At 44.0% G+C, this 19770-nt stretch overlaps 1 protein-coding gene across 6 annotated transcripts in view; it reads right to left on the minus strand.

Moving 5' to 3' along the window:
* The window catches only part of LOC129836491 (zinc finger MIZ domain-containing protein 1-like), a 316322-nt gene that overhangs the window by 180959 nt on the left and 115593 nt on the right, over positions 1-19770 (minus strand). For all 6 annotated transcript variants that reach the window (XM_055902766.1, XM_055902768.1, XM_055902764.1 and 3 more), the window contains exon 2: positions 14210-14283. The gene's annotated coding sequence lies outside the window, so the exon portion shown is untranslated. The remainder of the gene's footprint in view (positions 1-14209; positions 14284-19770) is intronic.

Here is a 19770-nt window from a genome sequence, read left to right on the forward strand (position 1 = left end):
TTAGCGCCATTCCGTTTATTTTTTATCCTGAAAAACTCCCCAGTCCTTACAAGCATACCCATAACCCATCCCGTGTGGCTCAGTTGGTAGAGCATGGCGCTTGCAATGCCAGGGTTGTGGGTTCAACTCCCACGGGGGGACCAGGGTTCAATTCCCACGGGGGGACCAGGATGAATATGTATGAACTTTCCAATTTGTAAGTCGCTCTGGATAAGAGCGTCTGCTAAATGACTTAAATGTAAATGTAATGTAAATGTAAACATGATGCAGCCCCCACTATGCATGAAAATATGGAGAGTGGTAATTTGCTGATAACTACTTTGAGGAAAAGTGTACTTACTATGCCTGTGACAAAATGGCGCCGACAGAGATGGTTGCCTCGCTTCGAGTCCTTAGGAAACTATGCTGTATTTAGTTTATGTATTATTTTTTACATTGTTACCCCAGAAAATCTTAAGTCTTATTACATACAGCCAGGAAGAACTACTGGATATAAGAGCGACGTCAACTTACCAACATTATGACCAGGAAGACGACTTTCCCGAAGCGGATCCTCTGTTTGGACCACCACCCAGGACAATGGACCGAATCCCAGAAGCCAACCCAAAACAACGGCGCCGCAGACGGAGCGACCTCCTGGTCAGGCTCCGTAGACGTGCACGTCGCCCACCGCTCCCGAGTATACTACTCGCCAATTTCCAACGTCTCTTGACAACAAGGTAGACGAAATTCGAGCAAGGGTTGCCTTCCAGAGAGACATCAGAGATTGTAGCATTCTCTGTTTCACGGAAACATGGCTCACTCAATATATCGGTTCAGCCACAGGTCTTCTCCATGCATCGCACCGACAGAGATAAACACCTCCCTGGGATGAGGAAAGGCGGGGGTGTATGCTTCATGAATAACGACTCATAGTGTTATCATAACAACATACAGGAACTCAAGTCCTTCTGCTCACCCGACCAAGAATTCCTTACAATCAAATGCCGGCCATATTACCTCCCAAAATAATTCTCGTCAGTTATCGTCACAGCTGTGTACATTCCCCCTCAAGCAGACACCACGACGACCCTCAAAGAACTTCACTGGACTATGTAAACTGGAAACCATATATCCGGAGGCTGCATTTATTGTAGCTAGGGATTTTAACAAAGTAAATTTGAAAACAAGGCTACCTAAACTCTATCAGCATATTGATTGCAGTACTTGCGGGGGTAATACACTCGTTCACTGCTACTCTAACATCCGCAATGCATACAAAGCCCTCCCCCGTCCTCCCTTCGGCAATTCCGACCACGACGCCATCTTGCTCCTACAGTCTTATAGGCAGAAACTCAAACAGGATGTACCAGAGACTAGAACCATTCGACGCTGGTATGACCAATCGGAATCCACGCTTCAAGATTGCTTTGATCACACGGACTGGGATATATTCCGGTCAGCCTCAGAGAACAACATGTGCATTGGAGATGTTGTACCCACTGCGACTAATAAGACCTACCCTAACCAAAAACCGGGGATGGATGGCGGTATTTGTGCAAAACTGAAACCGTGAACCACCGCATTTAACCATGAAAAGAGGTCTGGGAATAGGCTGAATATAAGCAGTGTAGTTATTCCCTCCACAAGGCAATCAAACAAGCAAAATACCGGTACAGGGACAAAGTGGAAATGCAATTCAGTGGCTCAGATACGAGACGTATGTGGCAGGGTCTACAGGAAATCATGGACTACAAAAACAAAAACCAGACAGCTGGCTGGTGTGTTTATAGACATATTCAATCGCTCTCTATCCCAGTCTGCTGTCCCCACATGCATCACAATGGCCACCATTGTTCCTGTACCCAAGAAGATAAAGATAACTGAACTAAATGACTACTGCCCCATAGCACTCACTTCTGTCATCATGAAGTGCTTTGAGAGACTAGTCAAGGATCATATCACCTCCACCTCACCCTAGACCAACTTCAGTTTGCATACCGCCCCAACAGGTCCACAGCAGATGCAATCACCATCACACTGCCCTATCCCATCTGGACAAAAGGAACAACTATGTAAGAATGCTGTTCATTGACTACAGCTCAGCATTCAACACCATTGTACCCTCTAAGCTCATCATCAAGCTGGAGGCTCTGGGTCTCAACCTCGCCCTGTGCAATTGGCTCCTGGACTTTGACGGGCTGCCCCCAGGTGATGAAGGTAGGAAACAACATCTCCACTTCGCTGACCCTCAACACTGGGGCTCCATAAGGGTGCGTGCTCAGCCCCGTCCTGTAGTCCCTGTTCACCCACGACTACGCACGCCTCCAACTCAATCATCAAGTTTGCAGACAACACAACAGTGGGCTTGATAACCAACAACAACGAGACGGCCTACAGGGAGGAGAAGAGGGCACTCGGAGAGTGGTGTCAGGAAAATAACCTCTCACTCAATGGCAACAAAACAAAGGAGATGGTCGTGGACTTCAGGAAACAGCAGAGGGAGAACACCCCTATCCACATCGACGGGACAGCAGTGGAGAAGGTGGAAAGTTCCTCGGCATACACATCAAGGACAAACTGAAATGGTCCACCCACACAGACAGTGTGATGAAGAAGTCGTAACAGCGCCTCTTCAACCTCAGGAGACCGAAAAAATTTAGCTTGTCACCCAAAACCCTGACAAACTTTTACAGATGCACAATCGAGAGCATCCTGTCGGGCTGTATCACAGCCTGGTATGGCAATTGCACCGCCCTCAACCACAACGCTCTTCAGAGGGTGATGCGGTCTGCACAACGCATCAACGGGGGCAAACTACCTGCCCTCCATGACACCTACAGCAGCCGATGCAACAGGAAGGCCAAAAAGATCATCAAGGACAACAACCACCCGAGCCACGGCCTGTTCACACCGCTGCCATCCAGAAGGCGAGGTCAGTACAGGTGCATCAAGGCTGGGACCGCGAGACTCAAAAAAAGCCATCAGACTGCTAAACAGCAATCACTAACTCAGAGAGGCTGCTGCCTACATTGAGACCCAATCACTGGACACTTCAATAAAAGGATCACTAGTCACTTTAAACAATGCCATTTGAAATAATGGCACTTTAATAATGTTTACATATGTTACTTTACTCAGATCATATGTAAACTCAGCAAAAAAAGTAATATACTCTCACTGTCAACTGCGTTTATTTTCAACAAACATAGCATGTGAAAATATTTGTATGAACATAAGAGTCAACAACTGAGACATAAACTGAACAAGTTCCACAGACATGTGAAACTTGGGGGGGGGGGGGGGGGGGGGTCAAAATCAAAAGTAACAGGATCTAGTGTGTTACCCCACTCTACCACCAAGGCACCTGCAAGTTCCCGGACATTTCTGTCGGGAATGGCCCTAGCCCTCACCCTCCGATCCAACAGGTCCCAGACATGCTCATTGAGATTGAGATCCGGGCTGTTCGCTGGCCATGGCAGAACACTGACATTCCTGTCTTGAAGGAAATGACGCACAGAACGAGCAGTATGGCTGGTGGCATTATCATGCTGGAGGGACATGTCAGGGTGAGCCTGCATGAAGGGTACCACATGAGGGAGGAGGATTTTTTGCCAGTCCTGTCTGGTCCAGCGTCGGCGACGTTGTTGCCGGTGATGTCTGGTGAGGACCTGTCTTACAACAGGCCTACAAGCCATCAGTCCAGCCTCTCTCAGCCTATTGTGGACAGTCTGAGCATTGATGGAGGGATTGTGCGTTACTGGTGTAACTCGGACAGTTGTTGTTGCCATCCTGTACCTGTCCCACAGGTGTGATGTTCGGACATACCGATCCTGTACAGGTGTTGTTACACGTGATCTGCCACTGCGAGCACGATCAGCAGTCTGTCCTGTCTCCCTGTAGTGCTGTCTTAGGTGTCTCACTGTACGGATATTGCAATTTATTTCCCTGGCCACATCCGCAGTCCTCATGCCTCCTTGCAGCATGCCTAAGGCACATTCACGCAGATGAGCAGGGACCCTGGGCATCTTTCTTTTGGTGAATTTCAGAGTCAGTAGAAAGGCCTCTTTAGTGTCCTAAGTTTTCAGAACAGTGACCTTAATTGTCTACCGTCTGTAAACTGTTAGTGTCTCAATGACCGTTCCACAGGTGCATGTTCATTAATTGTTTATGGTTAATTGAAAAAGCATGGGAGACAGCGTTTTAACTCTTTAAAATGAAGATCTGTGAAGTTATTTGCTGAGTTTAAATACTGTATTTTATAACATCTATTGCATTTTGCCTATGCCGCTCGGCCATCGCTCATCCATATGTACATATTCTCATTCGCCTCTTTAGATTTGTGTGTATTAGGTAGTTGTTGGGGAATTGTTAGATTACTTGTTAGATATTACTGCACTGTCGGAACTAGAAGCACAAGCATTTCGCTACACTCGCATTAACATCTGCTAAAAATGTGTATGAGACCAATAACATTTGATTTGATTTTTGGTTGTCTCACCTAGCTATCTTAAGACGAATGTACTAACTAAGTCGCTCTGGATAAGAGCGTCTGCTAAATGACTCAAATGTAGATGTAAATGTAACATGTTATTAAAGTAAACCGGCTGATAAGAAAGTCAGATGTTCATTAGTTCAAGTCCCACCAAATCAGATGTCTATTAGTTCAAGTCTCACCCAATCAGATTAATATTGTTGGGAATGATGCACTTTCATCTACAAATACTCATACCTCCAATGCAGTTTACCTAAACCCTTCAATGGATTCTTACAGGTTCATTCTGAAATCCATCTACAGTAGGGCAAAAAAGTATTTAGTCAGCCACCAATTGTGCAAGTTCTCCCACTTAAAAAGATGAGAAGATGAGAGATGAGATAGGTAGTACACTTCAACTATGACAGACAAAATGAGAAAAAAAAAATCCAGAAAATCACATTGTAGGATTTTTAATGAATTTATTTGCAAATTATGGTGGAAAATAAGTATTTGGTCACCTACAAACAAGCAAGATTTCTGGCTCTCACAGACCTGTAACTTCTTCTTGAAGAGGCTCCTCTGTCCTCCACTCGTTACCTGTATTAATGGCACCTGTTTGAACTTGTTATCAGTATAAAAGACACCTGTCCACAACCTCAAACAGTCACACTCCAAACTCCACTATGGCCAAGACCAAAGAGCTGTCAAAGGACACCAGAAACAAAATTGTAGACCTGCACCAGGCTGGGAAGACTGAATCTGCAATAGGTAAGTAGCTTGGTTTGAAGAAATCAACTGAGGGAGCAATTATTAGGAAATGGAAGACATACAAGACCACTGATAATCTCCCTCGATCTGGGGCTCCACGCAAGATCTCACCCCATGGGGTCAAAATGATCACAAGAACGGTGAACAAAAATCCCAGAACCACACGGGGGGACCTAGTGAATGACCTGTAGAGAGCTGGGACCAAAGTAACAAAGCCTACCATCAGTAACACACTACGCCGCCAGGGACTCAAATCCTGCAGTGCCAGACGTGTCCTCCTGCTTAAGCCAGTACATGTCCAGGCCCGTCTGAAGTTTGCTAGAGAGCATTTGGATGATCCAGAAGAAGATCGGGAGAATGTCATATGGTAAGATGAAACCAAAATAGAACTTTTTGGTAAAAACTCAACTCGTTGTGTTTGGAGGACAAAGAATGCTGAGTTGCATCCAAAGAACACCATACCTACTGTGAAGCATGGGGGTGGAAACATCATGCTTTGGGGCTGTTTTTCTGCAAAGGGACCAGGACGACTGATCCGTGTAAAGGACAGAATGAACGGGGCCATGTATCGTGAGATTTTGAGTGAAAACCTCCTTCCATCAGCAAGGGCATTGAAGATGAAACGTGGCTGGGTCTTTCAGCATGACAATGATCCCAAACACACCGCCCGGGCAACGAAGGAGTGGCTTCGTAAGAAGCATTTCAAGGTCCTGGAGTGGCCTAGCCAGTCTCCAGATCTCAACCCCATAGAAAATCTTTGGAGGGAGTTGAAAGTCCATGTTGCCCAGCAACAGCCCCAAAACATCACTGCTCTAGAGGAGATCTGCATGGAGGAATGGGCCAAAATACCAGCAACAGTGTGTGAAAACCTTGTGAAGACTTACAGAAAACGTTTGACCTCTGTCATTGCCAACAAAGGGTATATAACAAAGTATTGAGATACACTTTTGTTATTGAGCAAATACTTATTTTCCACCATAATTTGCAGATAAATTCATTAAAAATCCTACAATGTGATTTTCTGGGGAAAAAATTCTCATTTTGTCTGTCATAGTTGAAGTGTACCTATGATGAAAATTACAGGCCTCTCTCATCCTTTTAAGTGGGAGAACTTGCACAATTGGTGGCTGACTAAATACTTTTTTGCCCCACTGTATATAACACAAGACACTACAATAACCTTCACCCTCCCCACTGCTGCACCTCATAGTCAATTGTCTATCAGATACAAAGGTACCATACTCTGGAATTCTTATCTTCACATTGCCAAAACGTCATCATCCATCAATTACTTCCAACGAAGACTGGGGGTCAGCCTGATGAACCAAACTAACCAATAATCCCCTCCATGTAACACACACACACACTTTTTCTTGAATACTGAGTATATCATGTACAAATACAATTAATATGCTTTTGTTTAACTGACTGAGACAACATTTTATTTGTACTTATATTTGTGGTGTAGTTTTCATACCAGCCCTTTTAGGCTTCCAACCTCACACCGTTTTTACCAGTTTATATCTGCACTGTTTTGTCTTTCAATTCTTTTCTTTAGTGTGAATAAATAAAACCTAAAACCTAATGGAAAGCAAGGTAGATAGCTCATTCTGTCTCTTGAGTAGTAACTGGCAGTGCTCACACCTAGTCAGTCAGTTGATATCAAAGTGCAGCGTCTGATATGAAAAGCTAACAGGATAGCTGCTAGCCTATCAGAACAAGGGGGGTGGTGCAGGTACTGTAGCCTACATGCGTAAGAGCCTTTGTATCCATGCTTGAAATAGGATATTGTTACGTCTGTAATGCTGTAACACTCCCCTTTAGCAAACACTGATATCATGTTATCATGAATAAACACTAGTATCCTGGGACCATGTACAGGCTGTATACGCTAGATTATAAAGTGTGTGGGACAGAATGGAAAAACAGAAACTTAAAAGAAAGCTTGAAAACAAATACATGTAATAACAATCCTGTGTGTGTGTGTGTGTGTGTGTGTGTGTGTGTGTGTGTGTGTGTGTGTGTGTGTGTGTGTGTGTGTGTGTGTGTGTGTGTGTGTGTGTGTGTGTGTGTGTGTGTGTGTGTGTGTGTGTGTGTGTGTGTGTGTGGTGTTTTCACTGAGCTCATTATAACAGGAATGGGCTAAATAATGATCTTGTAAAAGCCAAAAAAAACACAATCCACATAGCATAAAGGTCAGAGTTCAAAATTACCATCTTCATCTGGATCGGAAAAATGAAAATAAAAAATGGTGGACAGACAGACAGTAAAAAAAATATATAAGTATTTATTTTTTAGACTGCAGATTTGTCCAGCCAATGAAAAACAAAAGATCAGAAATAATCCTCTTAACTGTTTGTTTGGTAATGTGATTTAGTGTTATTTAGTCTGTGTGGTTACAGACGCTGCTTTCCCCTTCACCATAGTACGGGTTGTGACGTTCCATATTAACACCAGATACAGCACAAGTGGATGTGTGTGTGTGTGCGCGTTTCTGGGAATGAAATGATCCCCATTATGACACACTGTTCCAGAATGACACGCAATCCCTGACCTCGCTCCAAATCAATGATCAACTTCACACATTAGCATGCAGGTCTCAGAGAAACTACAGTATACTACCCTACCAACTTCACACATTAGCATGCAGGTCTCAGAGAAACTACAGTATACTACCCTACCAACTTCACACATTAGCATGCAGGTCTCAGAGAAACTACAGTATACTACCCTACCAACTTCACACATTAGCATGCAGGTCTCAGAGAAACTACAGTATACTACCCTACCAACTTCACACATTAGCATGCAGGTCTCAGAGAAACTACAGTATACTACCCTACCAACTTCACACATTAGCATGCAGGTCTCAGAGAAACTACAGTATACTACGCTACCAACTTCACACATTAGCATGCAGGTCTCAGAGAAACTACAGTATACTACCCTACCAACTTCACACATTAGCATGCAGGTCTCAGAGAAACTACAGTATACTTACCAACTTCACACATTAACATGCAGGTCTCAGAGAAACTACAGTATACTACCCTACCAACTTCACACATTAGCATGCAGGTCTCAGAGAAACTACAGTATACTACCCTACCAACTTCACACATTAGCATGCAGGTCTCAGAGAAACTACAGTATACTACCCTACCAACTTCACACATTAGCATGCAGGTCTCAGAGAAACGACAGTATACTACGCTACCAACTTCACACATTAGCATGCAGGTCTCAGAGAAACTACAGTATACTACCCTACCAACTTCACACATTAGCATGCAGGTCTCAGAGAAACTACAGTATACTACCCTACCAACTTCACACATTAGCATGCAGGTCTCAGAGAAACTACAGTATACTACCCTACCAACTCAGTGGCCCAGTGCGTAGAGCGTCCGCCCACAGATTGGAATGCTGGGGTCCAATCCTTGGCCAAGTCATACCAAAGACAAAAAAAAATGGGACCTGATGCCTCTCTGCTTGGCACTCAGCATTAAGGAGATAGATTGGGGGTAGACCAGCGTCCTGTCCAGGGGGTGGACTTGTACATCAAGCTGCCTCACGCTACAGAAACAGGAGATAGGCTCCTATGAGCTGTTCTGGCTCAGTCAAGGATCCTTACATACATAACCATGTAATATAGTACACCACAGCTTTAAGGACCCTCTGTCACTTCAATTAATACTGAGAGTGATTTGAATATGGATAAAATGTGTGTTCATGTCAGTACTGTGTATTTATCCAGGTTATTAGGTTATGATAAAGCAATACAACATAAAACATGTATACCACAACATCGGCAATACTAGACTTTTTATTTTATTTTTTATTTATTCATTAAGATCCCAAATTATCCGACACCAACGGCAAAAGCATGTCTTACTGGGGTCCGACATACAACGAAAAAATACATTACAGACAAAATACTTTTACATTTAAAAACTTCTGCATATATTCCAAGAGTCTACCGAGGGTTGTTACAGTAGCCTACCTAAAACCATTCTGCATGTTTTGACAAGGCAAAAAGTGTGTTGATAAGTCTAAATACTGCAATCCAGGGGTGTATTCACTAGGAACCAAGAGAAAGCAAACAGGAAATAGGGAGGGGCCATTTTGAATTTGTCCAATAGGAAATGCTTGCTTCCATTTTCTGTAGCAAAACGTTTTTCTACGGTTTGCATAAATGAATATGACCCTGGTCTGACTGAATGGAGTCTACTAATCACCCATGTGATATGAACTGGAGAAAAGGTTGTCGGAGAGCACACCTCCATCCAGGCAGGTTGTTAAGGGGTGAGAGTGTTCCGTCAAAGCAGCAAGATTTTTGACCTGTTACCACAAGAAAAGGGCAACCAGTGAAGAACATTGTAAATACACCCATATTTATGTTTATTTATTTTCCCTTTTGAGCTTGAACCATTTGCCCATAATGCAATTTGAAATGTCTTTATTCTTTTGGAGTGTAATGTTTACTATTAATTGTTATTGTTTATTTCACTTTTGTTTATTATAACTACTTCACTCGCTTTTGGCAATGTTAACATATATTTCCCATGCCAATAAAGCCCTTAAACTGAATTGAATTGAGAGGCCCATCTGTGTTAATCCTGACCCAGGCACAGCTATCTCCAGCTCCTCCTCTCTGGCTCTCACCCTCCAGAGGGGAAAGTACACTACGGTACTGGCCTCAGTCACACAGCAGAGGGGTGAAGAAGGACTCCATTACTCACATATGCACTTACAGACAAGACACACACAGACATGTGTGGACGGACACACAAACACACACACACTATAATCTAGCGTATACAGCCTGTACATGGTCCCAGGATACTAGTGTTTATTCATGATAACATGATATCAGTGTTTGCTAAAGGGGAGTGTTACAGCATTACAGACGTAACAATATCCTATTTCAAGCATGGATACAAAGGCTCTTACGCATGTAGGCTACAGTACCTGCACCACCCCCCTTGTTCTGATAGGCTAGCAGCTATCCTGTTAGCTTTTCATATCAGGCGCTGCACTTTAATATCAACTGACTGACCAGGTGTGAGCACTGCCAGTTACTACTCAAGAGACAGAATGAGCTATCTACCTCGGTTTCAAATCCCAACAATATTTATCTGATTGGGTGGGACTTGAACTAAGGAACCTCTGATTGACTTTCATATCAGCCGGTTAACTTTGATAACAACTGATTGATATCAGTTGTCGAGGTTCTATGTAGAAGATCATTGATTCATTCACACCTCATCCAAACATTGAAGAAGAAAAGGGCATTGCTTTTCTATCTATTTAAAGCTATTATGCAACCATAGGCTGTGTGAAGTCATGTCGGATAGCCAGACCACTCTGCTTTTTCATCACTAGCAATCGTTTTAGTTTGACACAGAAATGACCTACCAATCAGTGACAAGCATTGAGCGCACCATGACTCTCAATCTAAACGTTTGCTCTGTGTATCACACAGTATCACTGACTATCACTCAATTCATCACAATACTAAATGACTGGAGAGATAGAATTATAACACAAGGCATCGAGGCATTGTGATTAAATTGTAAGAATCAAAATATGCATAAACAATGTTATTCATACAGACACAGTGACTAGCGTCCCTCTGTGAGGGAAGGAGCAGTAGCCAATAGCTGCTAACAGAAACAAGCTGTTTCTTCAGAGCAGAAGGCCAGCATTTAAGTTCTGAAATACATCCAATCTCCACATACAGTATACGCACATGCACACACAGTGTGTTTATGAAGAATCAAGAAATACCAGACAAGGAGCTCGGCAACCCTCCTGGCTCATGTGACTGCACACACACACAGACACAGACACAGACACAGACACAGACACAGACACACAGACACACAGACACACAGACACACACAGACACACACAGACACACACAGACACACACAGACACACACAGACACACAGACACACACACACACACACACACACACCAGATTGTGTGCGGTGCGTTTGCTTAAAGGCCATGATAAAAACAGGGGGAAATGCGTAATCTGATATGCATGACTTACAGTATAGCCTCTCTCCTTTCTTTTCCCCTCACACATCACAGGTTGCATCTATTATACTCCCCCTCCCTCCCAAATACCAACCAAAACGTTAGACAGAGATTGACTCAGTATGCATTTAGGGGGGTTTGAGGTCAAATAAAAAACCTCTTAATACATGTCAAATGTGAGCAGACGTGAACATGTGAAATTGCAAAACATTAATGCACATTCTCTTGCTGCTCTAGAGCACCAAAACCAGTCTGCATATCTTCTGACAGGTCTAGAACACTAAAAACCAGTCTGCATGTTCTCTGACAGGTCTAGAACACTAAAAACCAGTCTGCATGTTCTCTGACAGGTCTAGAACACTAAAATCCAGTCTGCATGTTCTCTGACAGGTCTAGAACACTAAAAACCAGTCTGCATGTTCTCTGACAGGTCTAGAACACTAAAATCCAGTCTGCATGTTCTCTGACAGGTCTAGAACACTAAAAACCAGTCTGCATGTTCTCTGACAGGTCTAGAACACTAAAATCCAGTCTGCATGTTCTCTGACAGGTCTAGAACACTAAAAACCAGTCTGCATGTTCTCTGACAGGTCTAGAACACTAAAATCCAGTCTGCATGTTCTCTGACAGATCTACAACACTAAAATCCAGTCTGCATGTTCTCTGACAGGTCTAGAACACTAAAAACCAGTCTGCATGTTCTCTGACAGGTCTAGAACACTAAAAACCAGTCTGCATGTTCTCTGACAGGTCTAGAACACTAAAAACCAGTCTGCATGTTCTCTGACAGGTCTAGAACACTAAAAACCAGTCTGCATGTTCTCTGACAGGTCTAGAACACTAAAAACCAGTCTGCATGTTCTCTGACAGGTCTAGAACACTAAAATCCAGTCTGCATGTTCTCTGACAGGTCTAGAACACTAAAAACCAGTCTGCATGTTCTCTGACAGGTCTAGAACACTAAAATCCAGTCTGCATGTTCTCTGACAGGTCTAGAACACTAAAAACCAGTCTGCATGTTCTCTGACAGGTCTAGAACACTAAAATCCAGTCTGCATGTTCTCTGACAGATCTACAACACTAAAAACCAGTCTGCATGTTCACTGACAGGTCTACAACACTAAAACCAGGCTGTATGTTCTCTGACAGGTCTAGAACACTAAAAACAAGTCTGTATGTTCTATGACAGGTCTCATTGCTCTAGATTCTATACTGAAATAAACGCAACATGCAACAATTTCAAAGATTTTACCAAGTTACAGTTCATATAAGAAAATCAGTCAATTTAAAGAAATTCATCAGGCCCTAATCTATGGATTTCACATGACTGGGAATACAGATATGCATCTGTTGGTAACAGATACCTTTAAAAAAGGTAGGGGTGTGGATCAGAAAACCAGTGTCTGGTGTCACCACCATTTGCCTCATGCAGCGTGACACATCTCCTTCACATAGAGTTGATCAGGCTGTTGACTGTGGCCTGTGGAATGTTGTCCGGCCCCTCTTCAATGGCTGTGCGAAGTTGCTGGATATTTACGAAAACTGGAACACACTGTTGTACACGTCGATCCAGAGCATCCCAAACCTGCTCAATGGGTGACATGTCTGGTGAGTACTCAGGCCATGGAAGAACCTGGGCCATTCCCAGCTTCCAGGAATTGTGTACATATCCTTGAGACATGGGCAGTGCATTATCATGCTGAAACATAAGGTGATGGCGGCGGATGAATGGAACGACAATGGTCCTCAGGATCTCGTCACGGTATCTCTGTGCATTCAAATTGCCATTGATAAAATGCAATTGTGTTTGTTGTCCGTAGCTTATGCCTGCCCATACCATAACCCCACTGCCACCATGGGACACTTTTCACAATGTTGACATCGATCAGCAAACCGCTCACCCACACAACGCCATACACATGGTATGCGGTTGCGAGGCCGGTTGGATGTACTGCCAAATTCTTTAAAACGATGTTGGAGGCGGCTTTTGGTAGAGAAATGAACATTCAATTCCCCGGCAACAGCTCTGGTGGACAGTCCTGCAGTCAGCATGCCAATTGCAAACTCCATTCTGTAGCATTGTGTTGTGAGACAAAACTGCACATTTTAGAGTGGTCTTTTATTGTCCCCAGCACAAGGTGCACCTGTGTAACGATCATGCTGTTTAATCAGCTTCTTGATATGCCACGCCTGTCAGGTGGATGGATTATCTTGGCAAAGGAGAAATGCTCACTAACTGGGATTTAAACAAATGTGTCCACCAAATTTGAGAGAAACAAGCTTTTTGTGAGTATGGAACATTTCTGGGATATTTTATTTCAGCTCATGAAACATGGGACCAACACTTTACATGTTGCGTTTATATTGTTGTTCAGTGTAGAAGACCAAAACCAGTCAATGATTTTTCTCTAGAGCAGGGTTCCCCAAAAATCAGTCCTGGGGCCTCCCATGGGTGCACGTTTTGGTTTTTGTCCTAGCACTACACAACTGATTCAAATAATCAAAGCTTAATGATGAGCTGGTTACTTGAATCAGCTGTGTAGTGCTAGGGCAAAAAACAAAACATGCACCCAGGGAGGGCCCTAGGACCGGGTTTGGGAAACCCTGGTCTAGAACAAAACCGGTCTGCCTTTTCTCTCTTATTCCTCAAACCCAATCTGCAAGGTCTGTCACAAATATATAAACAACAGTACTGCCTGCATATCCATCCATCTAGATCACAACCAGATCAATGTCATTGTAGAGACCTCTTGTCTATAAAACAAGCAAAGAAAGGGGTCGGCGTCCCAAATGGCACGAGTCTACCTGGGCCCTGGGCAAAAGAAGTGCAATAAATAAGGAATAGAGTGCCATTTGGGACGCAGCCAGAGTGTGTCTGTCTGTGAGAGCAGATGTTGTGCATGATGAGGATAGAGGGCTCGTAAATCACCATGTCTTACCAGCGGAGAGGGAGGTTCTTGTGTTTCCTATTAACCAAAGCCTTCGCTACTTCCTCATCAATCATAGAACATGCCTGGAATGAAGAACAGAAACACAAAACATATTAGGACCACTCAGTACAAAACATGTAGAAAATATAATGTTTTCTCCATGAGAAGGGGAAAAAAAATAACCTTCCCAAAATTCCAAAAATCCAGAGTTGGAAAATTCCCGGAATCAGGAGGTTATAAGCAGGAACCCCATAATCCTCCAACCAGGATTTCTGGAAAACTGGGGAGTTTGGGGAAAGTTACCAGAAATGTGCTACACTATTCATTAGCAACTAAGCCTGGGTGACAGTCTGGGTCTGTTTCTGCTCTCCTGCAAACATGTTTGGCATGACAATTCAATGGGAGTTGCTGAGAGAGCTGAAACAGACTGGCAACATAGGCTTCTTTACCATCATTCATTGTGGATGGCCGGTATGGGTTAGTAGTAACATATGATCCTCCAAAAGACGAACAAGAACAACCACAAAATGATCACTTTTTTTTTTTAATCAAAAATATGCACAGTTGAAGTCGGAAGTTTACATACACTTAGGTTGGAGTCATTAAAACTCGTTTTTCAACCACTCCACAAATTTCTTGTTAAAAAACTATAGTTTTGGCATGTCGGTTAGGACATCTACTTTGTACATGACACAAGTCATTTTTCCAACAATTGTTTATTGAAAGATTATTTCACTTCACTATAATTCACTGTACCACAATTCCAGTTGGTCAGAAGTTTACATACACTAAGTTGACTGTGCCTTTTAAGAGCTTGGAAAATTCCAGAAAATGATGTCATGGCTTTAGAAGCTTCTGATAGGCTAATTGACATCATTTGAGTCAGTTGGAGGTGTACCTGTGGATGTATTTCAAGGCCTACCTTTAAACTCAGTGCTTTGCTTGACACCATGAGAAAATCAAAAGAAATCAGCCAAGACCTCAGAAAAAAAATTATAGAAGAATTATACAAGTCTGGATCATCTTTGGGAGCAATTTCCAAACACCTGAAGGTACCACGTTCATTTGTATAAACAATAGTATGCAAGTATAAACATCATGGGACCACGCAGCCGTCATACCGCTCAGGAAGGAGTTCTGTCTCCTAGAGATGAACGTACGTTGGTGTGAAAAGTGCAAATCAATCCCAGAACAACAGCAAAAGGACCTTGTGAAGATGCTGGAGGAAACAGGTACAAAAGTATCTATATACACAGTAAAACGAGTCCTATATCGACATAACCTGAAAGGCCGCTCAGCAAGGAAGAAGCCACTGCTACAAAACCGCCATAAAAAAGCCAGCCTACGGTTTGCAACTGCACATGGGGACAAAGACCGTACTTTTTGGAGAAATGTCCTCTGGTCTGATGAAACAAAAATAGAACTCTTTGGCCATAACGACCATCGTTATGTTTGGAGGGTAAAGGAGGAGGCTTACAAGCCAAAGAACACCCTCCCAACCGTGAAGCACGGGGGTGGCAGCATCATGTTGTGGGGGTGCTTTGCTGCAGGAGGGACTGGTGCACTTCACAAAAACGATGGCATCATGAGGAAGGAAAATTATATGGATATATTGAAGCTACATCTCAAGACATCAGTCAGGAAGTTAAAGCTTGGTCGCAAATGGGTCTTCCAAATGAACAATGACCCTGAGCATACTTCCAAAGTTGTGGCAAAATGGCTTAAGGACAACAAAGTCAAGGTATTGGAGTGGCCATCACAAAGCCCTGACATCAATTCCATAGAAAATGTGTGGGCTGAACTGAAAAAGCGTCTGCGAGCAAGGAGGCCTACAAACCTGTTTCAGTTACACCAGCTCTGTCAGGAGGAATGGGCCAAAATTCACCCAACTTATTGTGGGAAGCTTGTGGAAGGCTACCCGAAACATTTGACCAAGTTAAACGATTTAAAGACAATGCTGCCAAATACTAATTTGGGTGTATGTAAACTTCTGACCCACTGGGAACGTGATGAAATAAATAAAAGTTGAAATTAATCATTCTCTCTACTATTATTCTGACATTTCACATTCTTAAAATAAAGTTGTGATCCTAACTGACCTAAAACAGGGAATTGTTACTAGGATTAAATGTCAGGAATTGTGGAAAAACTGAGTTTAAATGTATTTGGCTAAGGTGTATATAAACTTCCGACTTCAACTATATATATATATATATTTTTTTTTTTACTGTGTTAAATGAAAAATGTTACGCGCTGGAGAAGACTCATCTGATCTCATCGAGATGGCTGACTTAAGTACAGTACTTAGAGAGAGACTCCTGGAAACTGGATATGGGTGTAGTTACAGTACAGAGGCTTCTGGCCCAAGGCTAGAGCTGGGAAACACAACTCTGGCCCTCCAGTTCCCAAGTCCCACTGGTTTTTGTTTTCAGCCAATCACAGACTGGATCAGCTGCCCGAGACATGGCTAGACAAAAGAAGCCTCAAACCTCTCCCATCCCAAAACCATCATTACTACTGTCCAGTTCCTGACAGCAAAGGAGAAAATATGACTAATAGTCGCCAAATATAAGACAAAAACATGATTGAACGTTTTAACGAAGAACAATTTCTCTTCAACATTCATCAGAATGGAAGTCTTTTAGTTTGAGTTCATAAACATTAGCTACTTCAATATCAACCCTTTGAATTCTCCTAGCTTCTAATTAGAGATGAATATATAGAGATGACTGTGTGTGTGTGTTTAGTAATCATAGCGCCAAGACATTAGACTACAAAGAAAGAGAGGGAGTCAGGAAGGGAGGGAGAGAGAGAGAGAGAGGGATGGATGGATGGATGGCGAGAGAGAGAGCAAGATAAAGAGAGAGAGATGGCGAGAGAGCGAGAGAGGAGGGAGGCATGTAGGGAGGATGAGAATGCGAGAAAGAGATGGATGGAGAGAGAGAGAGAGATATATAAAAACAAAACAACAAAAAACAGCACAAAAAAAAGCTACGTGTATATGCAAGTCTTCCATTGTGAATCTCAAGTAGATTCAGCTGTAGCCCAGCGGGCTGTCTGTGTGGTGTCATTGTCTTAGTATTCCACTGGGAACTGCTCAGTCTATTTCACTTTCAGTGTAGAGTGAATGGGAGAGGCACCAGACACAATAGAAAGAGAGGCCATATTAAAGACTTCAATCACGACTTTTACCTTGGTTTGTTTTAAACAATCTATTATGTTTTGAGTGCTTGTATCTTTCTGAAACACCAGCCTTTCAGATGTATGCGATGACTATAGCTGCCTCACCAAATACATGTATACTTCACTAATGCAATCAATCACTCACTGTAACTGAAGAATGTAGGTAGATGATTCATATAAAGAGTGATGACTTAATTTGTCCCAGTGCTGTGGCTCACAAGACCTCTCAAAAAAAGACCTTAAGTCAGCCAGTCCAGTCAGTCTGCTAGTCAATATGCTAGCCAGTCAGTCAGCTAGTCAATATGCTAGCCAGTCAGTCTGCTAGTCAATATGCTAGCCAGTCCGTCTGTGAGCCAGCAAGACCACAAAGCAGCCCCCTTCCCCAACTCTGACTAACTCCATGTCTCAGCTGCCAAATCTATTGCCTCCCAACTGCAAGCTGTTGATTTCAATAGTAAACATTGGTGTCTACTATCCTGGTTGAACCAGACTGACATGAAAAATATATATATATATTTTTAAACTTTTACCCCTTTTTCTCCCCAATGTTGTGGTATCCAATTGGTTAACCCGGTTGGCTTCCGCTTAACCCGGAAGCCAGCCGCACCAATGTGTTGGAGGAAACAACGTGGACCTGGCGACAGTGACAGCGTACACTGCGCCCGGCCTACCACAGGAGTCGCTAGTGAGCGATGGGACAAGGACATCGCTGCCGGCCAAACCCTCCCCTAACCCAGACGATGCTGGGCCAATTACGCACCACCCCAAGGGTCTCCCGGGCGCGGCCGGCTGGGACAGAGTCAGGACCCGAACCCAGAATCTCTAGTGGCACAGCTAGCACTGTGATGCAGTGTCTTAGACCACTGAGACAGAGTCAGGACCCTAACCCAGAATCTCTAGTGGCACAGCTAGCACTGTGATGCAGTGCCTTAGACCACTGAGACAGAGCCTGGACCAGAACCCAGAATCTCTAGTGGCACAGCTAGCACTGTGATGCAGTGTCTTAGACCACTGAGACAGAGCCTGGACCAGAACCCAGAATCTCTAGTGGCACAGCTAGCACTGTGATGCAGTGCCTTAGACCACTGAGACAGAGCCTGGACCAGAACCCAGAATCTCTAGTGGCACAGCTAGCACTGTGATGCAGTGTCTTAGACCACTGAGACAGAGCCTGGACCAGAACCCAGAATCTCTAGTGGCACAGCTAGCACTGTGATGCAGTGTCTTAGACCACTGAGACAGAGCCTGGACCAGAACCCAGAATCTCTAGTGGCACAGCTAGCACTGTGATGCAGTGTCTTAGACCACTGAGACAGAGCCTGGACCAGAACCCAGAATCTCTAGTGGCACAGCTAGCACTGTGAAGCAGTGCCTTAGACCACTGAGACAGAGCCTGGACCAGAACCCAGAATCTCTAGTGGCACAGCTAGCACTGTGAAGCGGTGCCTTAGACCACTGAGACAGAGCCTGAACTCGAACCCAGAATCTCTAGTGGCACAGCTAGCACTGTGATGCGGTGTCTTAGACCACTGAGACAGAGCCTGGACCCGAACCCAGAATCTCTAGTGGCACAGCTAGCACTGTGATGCGGTGTCTTAGACCACTGAGACAGAGCCTGGACCAGAACCCAGAATCTCTAGTGGCACAGCTAGCACTGTGATGCAGTGTCTTAGACCACTGAGACAGAGCCTGGACCAGAACCCAGAATCTCTAGTGGCACAGATAGCACTGTGATGCAGTGTCTTAGACCACTGAGACAGAGCCTGGACCAGAACCCAGAATCTCTAGTGGCACAGCTAGCACTGTGATGCAGTGTCTTAGACCACTGAGACAGAGCCTGGACCCGAACCCAGAATCTCTAGTGGCACAGCTAGCACTGTGATGCAGTGCCTTAGACCACTGAGACAGAGCCTGGACTCAAACCCAGAATCTCTAGTGGCACAGCTAGCACTGTGATGCAGTGTCTTAGACCACTGAGACAGAGCCTGGACCCGAACCCAGAATCTCTAGTGGCACAGCTAGCACTGTGATGCAGTGCCTTAGACCACTGAGACAGAGCCTGGACCAGAACCCAGAATCTCTAGTGGCACAGCTAGCACTGTGATGCAGTGTCTTAGACCACTGAGACAGAGCCTGGAACAGAACCCAGAATCTCTAGTGGCACAGCTAGCACTGTGATGCAGTGTCTTAGACCACTGAGACAGAGTCAGGACCCGAACCCAGAATCTCTAGTGACACAGCTAGCACTGTGATGCAGTGCCTTAGACCACTGAGACAGAGCCTGGACCCGAACCCAGAATCTCTAGTGGCACAGCTAGCACTGTGATGCAGTGCCTTAGACCACTGAGACAGAGCCTGGACCAGAACCCAGAATCTCTAGTGGCACA

Source organism: Salvelinus fontinalis, chromosome 37, assembly GCF_029448725.1.
Source record: "Salvelinus fontinalis isolate EN_2023a chromosome 37, ASM2944872v1, whole genome shotgun sequence".
NCBI lineage: Eukaryota > Metazoa > Chordata > Actinopteri > Salmoniformes > Salmonidae > Salvelinus > Salvelinus fontinalis.